At 37.7% G+C, this 11200-nt stretch overlaps 1 pseudogene across 1 annotated transcript; it reads right to left on the bottom strand.

Moving 5' to 3' along the window:
* Positions 1-1415: 1415 nt before the first annotated feature.
* LOC147378695 (small ribosomal subunit protein eS6 pseudogene) lies at positions 1416-2817 on the bottom strand (annotated as a pseudogene). Its single transcript, XR_015148688.1, has one exon. The product of XR_015148688.1 is annotated as a small ribosomal subunit protein eS6 pseudogene (transcript).
* Positions 2818-11200: the final 8383 nt, after the last annotated feature.

The following is an 11200-nucleotide window of genomic DNA, read 5'->3' as shown; positions in this document are numbered from 1 at the left end:
GATTGTGGGCAGGAGGAGAAGGGGATGACAGAGGATGAGATGGCTGGATGACATCACTGACTCGATGGACGTGAGTCTGAGTGAACTCCGGGAGTTGGTGATAGACAGGGAGGCCTGGCGTGCTGTGATTCATGGGGTTGCAAAGAGTCAGACACGACTGAGCGACTGAACTGAACTGAAATGAACTGATGCTTCTTTGGAAACAGAAAAAGGAGAAACTTTTCTTAGACTGAATCAATCAAAATGATTTTGTAATTTTTCTTGTCAACTAGTGCAAATATCTAGCAAAAATTTAATACTAGCTGAAAAAAGTTTTAATAAACATAACACCAGGATTCTGAAAATTATCTGACTTTTAAAAATTGTTTTTGTTTATACCTATAAGCCAGTCAATCTTAAAGGAAATCAACTCTGAATACTCATTAGAAGGACTGATGCTGAAGCTGAATTTCCAGTACTTTGGACACCTGATGCAAAAAGCCGACTCATTGGAAAAGACCCTGATGCTGGGAAAGATTGTAGGTAGAAGAAGAAAAGGGTGACAGAGGATGAGATGGTTGGATGGTATCACCGATTCAATGGAAATAAACTTGGGCAAATTCTGGGAGGTGGTGAGGGAAGCCTGAGGAACTCAGGGAAGCCTGGCACACTACGGTCTATGGTGTCACAAAGAGCTGGACACCATTCAGTGACTGAATGATGATAATGATACATCAGTTAGAGAGTTTTTTACATAATCAAATTCCCATAGTCAAAGTTGCCCGAGACCAGAATATATGAAATGAGCACTGGATGAGTGCCAGTCTTCAAAGAATTGTGAATCACCTAGAAGAAAAAAATATGATTGTTCAGTAGGTGGTTTATCTTTCTCTTTTTCAACCCAGTGACTCAGTACAATGAATGCACTGGCTGCATTCTTCATTTGCTTTTCAAAGAAATCAAGATTTAGGAAGCCTGACTCATGCAATGGTGTATCACATGCTATTAGCTCAGCTTCAGTTTGATAGAGAGATATGTATTTAACTGAGCTTAATAAGTTTGACCACTTGGTTTGGCTATTGCTAAGCATGTTACTTTGATATTTATTCTTACAGTCTCCTCTTTAAAAAATGTTTCTAAAAATTACCATCAAGCACCATGAAAATAAAGTTAACTCCCAATAAGAATTCTGTTTATAAGCCCAATTCCTTTCTGAAGGAACAATAAATAGTTGTCTTCTAAAAATAATTCAAAATGATCTCTTTCAAGAGTTTCCAATTATTTATGGTTTATATAATATTTATAATCTAATTATATATTATTTATTATATAGATTAAATAATTCTAGTTTCAATTATAGATACATTAAAACCCTTTACAGTCAAGTTGGGGAAAATGTTAGGTGTCAAAGCTGGATAATGAATATATATGAAGCCTTTATACTCTTTATATTTTTTATATTTGAAACAATTTGTAATATAAAGTTAAAATTTTAAAAATCTTACAATAAAGGTAGCGACACCACTTGAAATAAAAGAGATATAAAAGAAAAAGACATCTTTCACATAAATTAAGCTAAACTGTCACCCATGGAGATAAGAAAAAAATCCCTTAATCTTAATTTTTTATCTTTTTTTTTTTTTTTGATGTCTGATCTTATTTATTTGTTACTCTTAGAACATCTCATTTTTGACTGGACTCAGACTTAGAAGTAGAAGCTCTCAGAGAGGACAGCCTCCGTCTCTTGGCAATCTGTTCCTGCCGTTTTTCTTTGGCCTCCTTCATTCTCTTGGCCAAAAGTTTAGCATATTCTGCAGCCTCTTCTTTATTTTTCTTAGTACGCTGTTTCTTCAGAGCAATACGCCGGCGTTTGTGCTGCAGAACTCGTGGAGTCACGAGACGCTGAATCTTGGGTGCTTTAGTCCTAGGTTTCTTACCGTCTTTGTTTAGGGGCTTTCGCACAACATATTGGCGGACATCATCTTCTTTAGAGAGATTGAAAAGTTTGCGGATTCTGCTGGCTCTTTTGGGACCCAGGCGACGAGGCACTGTAGTATCAGTGAGTCCAGGAATATCCTTTTCCCCTTTTTTCACGATGACCAATTTGACAACACTCAGATTGGCATCCACAATGCAACCCCGAACAGATTTGCGCTTTCTCTCTCCAGTCCTCCTTGGACTGTAACAGGAATGCCCCTTACTCAGTAGCAGGCAAACTCTGCCATGGGTCAAGACACCCTGCTTCATGGGGAAACCCTGCTTATCGTTCCCGCCACTGATTCGGACCACATAACCCTTCCATTCTTCACCCAGAGCGTCAGCAGCAACTTCTGTGGCCATACGCTTCTCGTAGAAGGTACGAAGTTTTCGTTCATCGTCCACTTCAAAGAGCTTCTGGCAGCCAGTGGCCGGAAAAGAGATGTTCAGCTTCATTCTGAAGCGGCCGACAGCCTCCGAGGCGCCACGAAAAAGAGACCCAACTTCCGCTTAGCCCAGGTCACATAGGCTCTTCCAGTTCTCGCGAGATGTGCAGACGCCTTATTATCTTTTTTGAAATGATCTTATTCCACGAAGAATTTGAGGCAGCTCACTTAACTCCGATAATTGTAGTCAAGTCCATTATTTTGTGTCAAACATTTAATGTTAAATGACGGTGGTGGTATTTACTATATATTTACTTTTTGCCTACCTGAAAAAGCAATAGCAGTGTGGAACACAGGCAAACGTACACTGCAAAGAGGAATTTGCCACTGGGCATTGAGGTCAAGAGAGGGGACATTTCATTAATAAGAGTATATTGTCAGCATTCAAAAACATAAATGTCTAGGTATTTGAAAACTTAACTAATACTGGATTTTGTTGGAATTTATTGCTTTTTCCATTTTTGTGATCCTTTCTTATATTCGATGTCCTTTTCTTCGTCATGTTAAATTTTACTTCTTATTAATCCGGTATGAATAGAGTGTACCAGCGACAGATTTCCAAATGTGCTGCTTTATACAAAGCTGCTTTGAAGGCTGAAAAGCTGGCTGGGTCTGCTTTAGCAGCATGCTTCTGAGACTAAATTTACAATTTTTCTGCATTCATTCTGAGGCAGACTGACTACGGCTTATGTAATGTGCAGAAGCCACAGAATCTCTTTAAGACATTATATATTTCATTAAGGAGGCAGCCAATGCTATATACATATAGCAGTAAGAAAAAGGGAAAAAACTTAGAGCAAAATAGCAGTTTCCTTTGCACCAAGCTATTTAGTCAAGGTATTCAACTGAAAATAAAATCAAATCATTTAAGTTTCATGCGTTCAGTTCTTTTTCCTACTTTCTGTTGGAGGTGCCAAAGTCTGGCACCAGAAGGAGGCAGATAAAGCAGGAACTTGTGTAATCCAGCTACAGCGGGATATTTAGTCCTGATAAGGATGTTGACTACAAAGTCTACACTTTCATCCTGCGGAAAGATTACCAGAGAGTCAGTTGTTATGCATTGAACTCATCAGGAAAGAGAAACTTTTTACATTCTGAATGCTGGTCTGAACATTTGTTTTTCAATATTTATGTCAGGTTAAACCTGGACATTTAACACATGATTACTTTGGGTATACAACTCCTCTTCCTGTAGCTTTTTGGATGGACTTGTTACAGTCCAGAATAGTTCTGAATCTTTGGTCTGTGGGCCTTATATAGGCTTTAGTGAGACTGGAAGTTTGTTAAAATTGCACTAAAATTTTGTATATTTTTATGGACAGGATGCCTAGTTTTGTTAGATTTATGTAGCATCCATGATCCAAAGCTAATTAGGAACCTTAATTAGAATCAAGAATTAATTTGGCCTATAAAGACCAAAATGTAAGGAAAAGATGATTTCAGCTTTATTTTTGTTCTGCTTCAACTCCTTGGGGGAAATGAGTAAAGACGAGTTGTTAGCTTCATTCCGTTCTTCTGATTCAAGTCATGAGCCTTAAGTCTGTCACACCCTCTCTTAAAACAAGAGAGTGAGCTACACTAACTTTGTTTTTTCCAGAACTGGTTGACTACCAATGTCCCCTTCTGGTGTTTGGAAGTACTATAGTTTGTAATCTAGCAGTTGCAGTTTTAGCTAATATATTAGATAACAGAATGACTACCATTTTTAAGCTAATATACTAGATAACATAAATATTTTCTATTTATAGCTATTTATAAATACTTTCAACTTACAAAGGTCAAACTATTCTATAATTAAAATCTGACACACGAAAGTATTTACACATACATATGCATATGCTAAAGTTTGTTTGAACATTCTCCTAATATTGTAAATGTAGAATCTATGACATGAAATAAGTAAACAAAACTTGACACTAGCTGTGAAACATGGCTTTCTTCTTTTCACAAACTTAAAGTTAATTGTTCATCCTATTATTTCAAGTGTAGCACAAATAAAGACCACTGGGAATGGGAGAGATACACAAAGTGTGGAAAATTTAAATAAATTCTGATTCTAAAGTTTTGTGGGGAAAATAGTAATCAATTGAAGTAATTAGAAATAATGGAAGAAACGGGAAAAATGTACCATACATTTTTACCATACAAATAATCTAGGTAGGACAAATAATCTACCATACAAATAATCTAGGTAGGACAATGAATGTTCATAGCTTTAAAGCAAGGAAACAGTAGCACCTTAGTTGGTATGATGGTGGTTAAGTAACACTGGATTTGAATTTAAGTGGGTATAGAAAGTTGAATTTAAGCATCAGTGAACACTTGACTTATTGTAAACATTTAGACTTCAGTGATGTTTTAGTAGGGGAAAATCATCTTATAATGAGTTTATAATATTTAGCATAATGTATATTTTATAAGAAAAAATTTAATGTCCCTAACATTTGCATATAATCAACACTTAGAAGCTTAATGATTATGCTATATGTCTAACATGAAATAGAGGAACTGTCTTTTTCAGAAATTATTACTTTGAAATAGGAATTTGTCAAACAAAGCAATGCTAATACAATTAGACAAGTTTTTAAATTTTTTTGGTTGAGTCTTAAAACACAGTTAGCTACATTATTCTCTAACCACAACTCCCAATTCCTTTGCCACTTTTTCTCTCCATAGCACTCACCTAAAAACAGAAAAATCTACAGCTCTTCATCCCTTTTGTGCCACATACCAATGTAGAAAATCACACAACTGGGCAGGCTGGGACAATAATAATAATCACCATAGTAGTAACAAGAAACACTTATATTCACTGAATTACACAAGGTACAGTCCTAAAAATTATTCCATACATTCCTCAGACAATCTAATAAGTACAATAATCTTCATTTAAGGTGAAAAATTGAGGTTCAGAGTGCTTTAGTCACATGTCGAAGATCCAAGGTAAGTGTGAAAACCAGGATTCCAGCTCTGTTAGTCTGATCCCAGAACCTAGGCTTTTTTTTCTGCTAAACATTCAATATTTGTGACACATGACCTCCCTTTTATGCTGATGAACTACTTCTAATTATTGAGAAAATAGAAGTTATGAGAAAACTTTCCTATCTTTCCCAAACCAATTCTGCTGACCTACATCAGTGTTCTCATTAAGTGGTTAATAGCCTGAGCTTTGCCCCTTACCAGCTGTGGGCTTAGGAGCAACTTCTTCATCTGTTTAATAGGAATAATAAAGTGTTCTTATTTCAGAGTTTGTTATAAAGATGAAGCACATTAATACATGTAAGACACTGGAGCAGAGCATGACACAATGCAAGTACTCAATAAATGTTATCTAGTATCATTATCTTGGCTTTTCCTGGAACTCCCAGTCAAAATTAGTTTGTTTGTTTATCATCTGATTCCCCTTCATTCCCTTTCTTCCTGTTCTGTCAAAGCTTCTGTACCTTTGATCATCCTTTCTGTCTGTACTGAGTTATAAATCTCTCCCTCTTTACAGGATAATCTGACAACTTCCACTGAAAGTAAACAGAGAACCCTCCCTGGACCCCTCTGGCTACTGCCCTAGTTTCTGCTGCTAAGTCACTTCAGTCGTGCCTGACTCTGTGCGGGTTCCCTTCAAACTCCTGTTCAGTCTTCTTTGCTGACTCCATTTAACTGTATTTGATTCCTAAAGTCAGAGTTCTTCAGGGCTTTGGACTAGATCCTAATTTCCTTTTAAAAATAATCTCTCCAAAAATGATCTCATCTATTGCCACGATTCCAAATATCATCCATATTTTGATGATCCTAAGTTTGTACTCCTAGTCTAGACTTCGTGGAGGTCCAGTTCAGTATATTCGATATTCTTCCCAATTTTTGTAAACTATTTATTTTTCAGTTCAGTTCAGTCGCTCAGTCGCGTCCGACTCTTTGCGACCCCATGAATTGCAGCACGCCAGGCCTCCCTGTCCATCACCAACTCCCGGAGTTCACTCAGACTCATGTGCATCGAGTAAGTGATGCCATCCAGCCATCTCATCCTCTGTCGTCCCCTTCTCTTCCTGCCCCCAATCCCTCCCAGTATCAGAGTCTTTTCCAATGAGTCAACTCTTCGCATGAGGTGGCCAAAGTACTGGAGTTTCAATCTCAGCATCAGTTCTTCCAATGAACACCCAGGACTGGTCTCCTCCTCCAACCAGGATGGACTGGTTGGATCTCCTTGCAGTCCAAGGGACTCGCAAGAGTCTTCTCCAACACCACAGTTCAAAGGCAGCAATTCTTCAGCGTTCAGCTTTCTTCACAGACCAACTCTCACATCCATACATGACTACTGGAAAAACCATAGCCTTTACTAGACGGACCTTTGTTGGCAAAGTAATATCTCTGCTTTTTAATATGATATCTAGGTTGGTCATAACGTACCTTCCAAGGATCTTTAGGGTAGACTAAACGTAAAAATATAAGCTGGAAGTTGGATATCATCATAGGCTTAACCTGTAGTTTAACTCAAGCTTTGTTTTACCATTGTTTTTTGCCAATTTTACACATAGCATTCTAGTATTTTAAAATACTTAAGACCAAACACCAAAGATCAAGCAATTAGTGTGTGTATACACTGATACATCATCTACTATTTAAGTATGTCTAGGCACAATACATTTCTAAAGCAAAAACAAAAAACTCACGAATCCTTTGTACTGCAAAAAGAACCAAGAAGAATTAAAACCAATCATAAACAGAAATTATTCATTACATTAGAGTTTTTCCACAGAAAGAACCTGAAGTTCTGAGTGATTTTAAAAGGAAATTTAGTTTGCAGAGCAGAAGCAAACAAACATGTGTAAAGTGCATTATCAATATCTCGCAGGCTATAAGATGAATTTAATCGGATGTGAATAGTAAAGATCAAGGCTGTAATTAATTTCTCATTGTTTTCTTTTTGAACTTTTCAGATCAGTTCTGTTTTAGGCTTGTCTTCTGCTAACTACTGGAGACATCTGTTTCATTTAAACTTCTCTTGGTTACTCCTTTGCAATACCAAGTTGCAATCTCTGACTAAGTCCTAACTCCTTACTCACTTACTATAGATACTGGGATACTGTTGCTGCATCTTTCCCTGTTCACTTTCTTAATCATTTTTAGTTGTGTAATTTTCATACCTTATGGTCTTTGAATATGTAGAACACAACTTGAAGTATTGATTTAGCATGTATCTTACTGTCTGTCCTTTTTATGACCATAGTTAAACTACAGTGAAATCTTCTACTGTCCTTTTCAAAGTTCTTCACCCAAAGTTGGTTCTTCTGTCTACGGTATGGTCCAACTATATGCAATCTTTAGAACAGCTTAAAAAAGTAAAATTTCCTTGCAAAACTCCATTTGTTTCTTGTTAACATATGCCTAATCTTCCCCACAGCCTGACCCATTTTTCACTTTCTGCGCTGTTTTGTTCAAAGTAGGGGCTTCCCTGGTGGCTCAAAGGTTAAAGCATCTGCCTGCAATGTGGGAGACCTGGGTTCGATCCCTGGGTTGGGAAGATCCCCTGGAGAAGGAAATGGCAACCCACTCCAGTACTCTTGCCTGGAGAATCCCATGGACGGAGGAGCTTGGTGGGCTACAGTCCATGGGGTCGCAAAGAGTCGGACACGACTGAGAGACTTCACTTTCACTTTGGTCAAAGGTAGCAGTTGGTTTCACAAAAGGAAGGGATGGGGAACTGGCAAAAAAAAACACTCTATGTCTATTGCTTTATTTCTAGGCTTCTCAGAGAAATTTGGTCATACATTTCTAGTCATATATAGCTACCTGGTTTGTATGTGAGGAAAAATGTTGCATTTGTCTTTAAGAATTAGGGGAACATTAATTTTGACAGGAGATATCCTAATCGAAGATCTTTACCCTAAGAACCTTGAAAGAAGATCTTTGTCAATCTGTCCCTCTTTCTGCTCTAAATAGGGAAGCAACAGAAGGCTGGGTGACTAAAAAAAAAAAAGGCAAACTGAAATATACTTCAGAATTAGGAAAAAGTGTCACAGAAAAAAATTACCAGAAAAATTAAAAAAATAAAAAGAAACAAAAAAATTTTTAAAGTGAAAAAAAAAGAAGGAAAAAAAAAAGACAAACTGAAAAAGAAAAAAAATTACCATTCTAGCTTCTGGAGGAGGCAAAAGCTAAAGAAAAACACATAAAAAACTGATATATTGGTGTGGAAAAAATATAGCTGAGTCTAGCAGTTAATTGAAGAAAATTTAACCAACGGACTGTTTAGGAAGGTTTGGGCAGAGTTAAGGAACTCTCCAGAAACTACAGAATCTATTCATCGGATGCATGACAAATTTATGCCATCCAATTTGCCGGTTAGAGCACAGTGGTTAAGAAGATGCATGAACTTTGGAGTCAGACTGACAGAATCTAATACCAGCTTTATCACTTTCTATGGGTATGACCTTCTGTAATTAAAAATAAAAAACTATCTGTATTTTAGTTTCCTCACCTGTAAAATGAGGATGATAATATCTCAAAAGGAATATTATCCTCTGAAAATATTTAAAGAATACCTGGAGAATCCCCATGGACAGAAGAGTCTGGAGGGCTACAGTCCATGGGGTTGCAAAGAGTCAAATACGACTGAGCACATTAAATTGAGAGAGGCAGATGAGAAAATGTAACTCAAATAGTAGCACCTGACACATAGTGTGAAAAACACATAAATACTAAATTGGATTACTAGTCCTTATTTTGGAGAAGGCAATGGCACCCGACTCCAGTACTCTTGCCTGAAAACTCCCATGGACAGAGGAGCCTGGTAAGAGTCGGACACGGGACACGGCTGAGCGACTTCACTTTCACTTTTCACTTTCATGCATTGGAGAAGGAAATGGCAACCCACTCCAGTGTTCTTGCCTGGAGAATCCCAGGGAAGGGGGAGCCTGGTGGGCTGCCATCTATGGGGTCGCACACTGTCGGACACGACCGAAGCGACTTAGCAGCAGCAGCAGTCCTTATTTTACTCTTAGTAATGATACTATAATGTTGACCACAAGAAATATTATTTAGGATCAAGTTTGGTTGTGAATAATTAAAAAAAATCCCAGCTAAAAGAAGCTTAAATAAAACTTTCTGTTTCACACAAAATCCAGAAATCGAACGGGGAGGTTTGGTATGATAGTTCTGCTCTAAGAAGCCCACTTACAGCTTCCATTTCTATGTTCTGTCATCTCAGAGTGGCCATTGTCTTCAGGGATTGAGATAGTGGTCTCTGTGTCCTGTTTCATTTGGCAGAATGAAATAAGAGGGGAAGACTGGCCAAAAGAGAACACAGCAGTCTTTTAAGGTTCTTGAAACTTATGTCCTAGTGGCAAGAATAGCCTGCAAGGGAGACTGAGAGATGTAGACTTTATTCTAAGGAAGAAGGAGACATTGAAGGATAATTAATAAAGTCAACAACTATTTCAAATTATCTTTATTATCCTCAAGTTCTCAAAAGTTATCTTTAGTTTTCCCATTTTTTTCTATACTTCGTCCGCATTGAATTTTTTTTTCTCCTGCTTTAGCAATCACAGGCCTACATATTTTCTGTTCTACCTTCAACTTTATTTGTTCTTTCATGTATGTGATGGGCATTCCTATTATTTGCCTGCACTTAAAATTATTTTGCACTTATTAAAGTTGAACAAACCTAAGTTTTAGAATAATCCTTAGGAACTTTGGGCTTCACTGGTGGTTCAGACAGTGAAGAATCCGCCTGCAGTGCAGGAAACCTGGGCTCGATCTCTACATTGGGAAGATCCCTTGAAAGATGGGAATGGCAACCTACTCCAGTATTCCTGCCTAGAGAATTCCATGGACCGAGGAGCCTGGCAAAGAGCTGGACATGCCTGAGCAACTAAGTCATGTGAACAATACATACACACACGCTTAGGAACTTCAATTTGGGGCTCTTCTCTCTAGACTTCTCTCGTAGCCCTGTAGCTCAGGCTGCTTTATATCAGACTTCCTCGTGTATGTACAGTTCTATGCTTACCCAGTATGTGAGCTGAAAAAAAAAGTGAGTTAGTTGCACAGTTGTGTCCGACTTTGTGATTCCATGGGCTGCAGCCTTTCCTGCTCCTTTGTCCATGGGATTCTCCAGGCAAGAATACTGGAGTGGGTTACCATTTCCTTCTCCAGGAAATTTCCTGACCAGGGGATCGAACCGGGTCTGCTGCACTGCAGGCAGATTCTTCATCAACTGAGCCACTAGGGAAGCCCAAGTGAAAGTGAAAGTTACTCAGTTGTGTCCTACTCTTTGCAACCCCATGGACTATAGTTCACAGAATTCTTCAGACCAGAATACTGTAGTAGATAGCCATTCCCTTCTTCAGGGGATCTTCCCAAATCAGGGACCAAACCCAGGTCTCCCACATTGCACGTGGATTCTTTACCAGATGAGCTACCAGGGAAGCCCAGAATGTGAGCCAGGGAGATTAAAATCTATACCTTACACAGCTTCATATCTCCTCTCAGAATAACATTATTTTGTACATTTTAAGTGTTTATTGTTCAAACATTTACATTTAAATCCATCCAGAATTGTTACTATGAATGATCAAATATTTTATAACACATATATAAAAAGCTATATGTCATATCCATGATTTGTTTCTGAAATTTTATAAGTAGGATTTTATAACTGAATCATTGTAAAATATATTTGTGGGTCACAAAATATAATTCTATTATGAATTCTTCTATAAAGCCAAACTTATTCTTCTTCCAATTTATATATTTTCCAGTTTGGGTTTTCAAATGTTTACTTTCCTTACAGTGGGTACTTTTAT

The sequence above is a fragment of the Bos grunniens genome, chromosome 2, assembly GCF_055505025.1.
Source record: "Bos grunniens cultivar Pamir isolate PY7600 chromosome 2, Bosgru_T2T1.0, whole genome shotgun sequence".
NCBI lineage: Eukaryota > Metazoa > Chordata > Mammalia > Artiodactyla > Bovidae > Bos > Bos grunniens.
The sequence above is the reverse complement of the archived record's forward strand: the minus strand, read 5'-3'. Positions and strand labels throughout refer to the sequence as shown.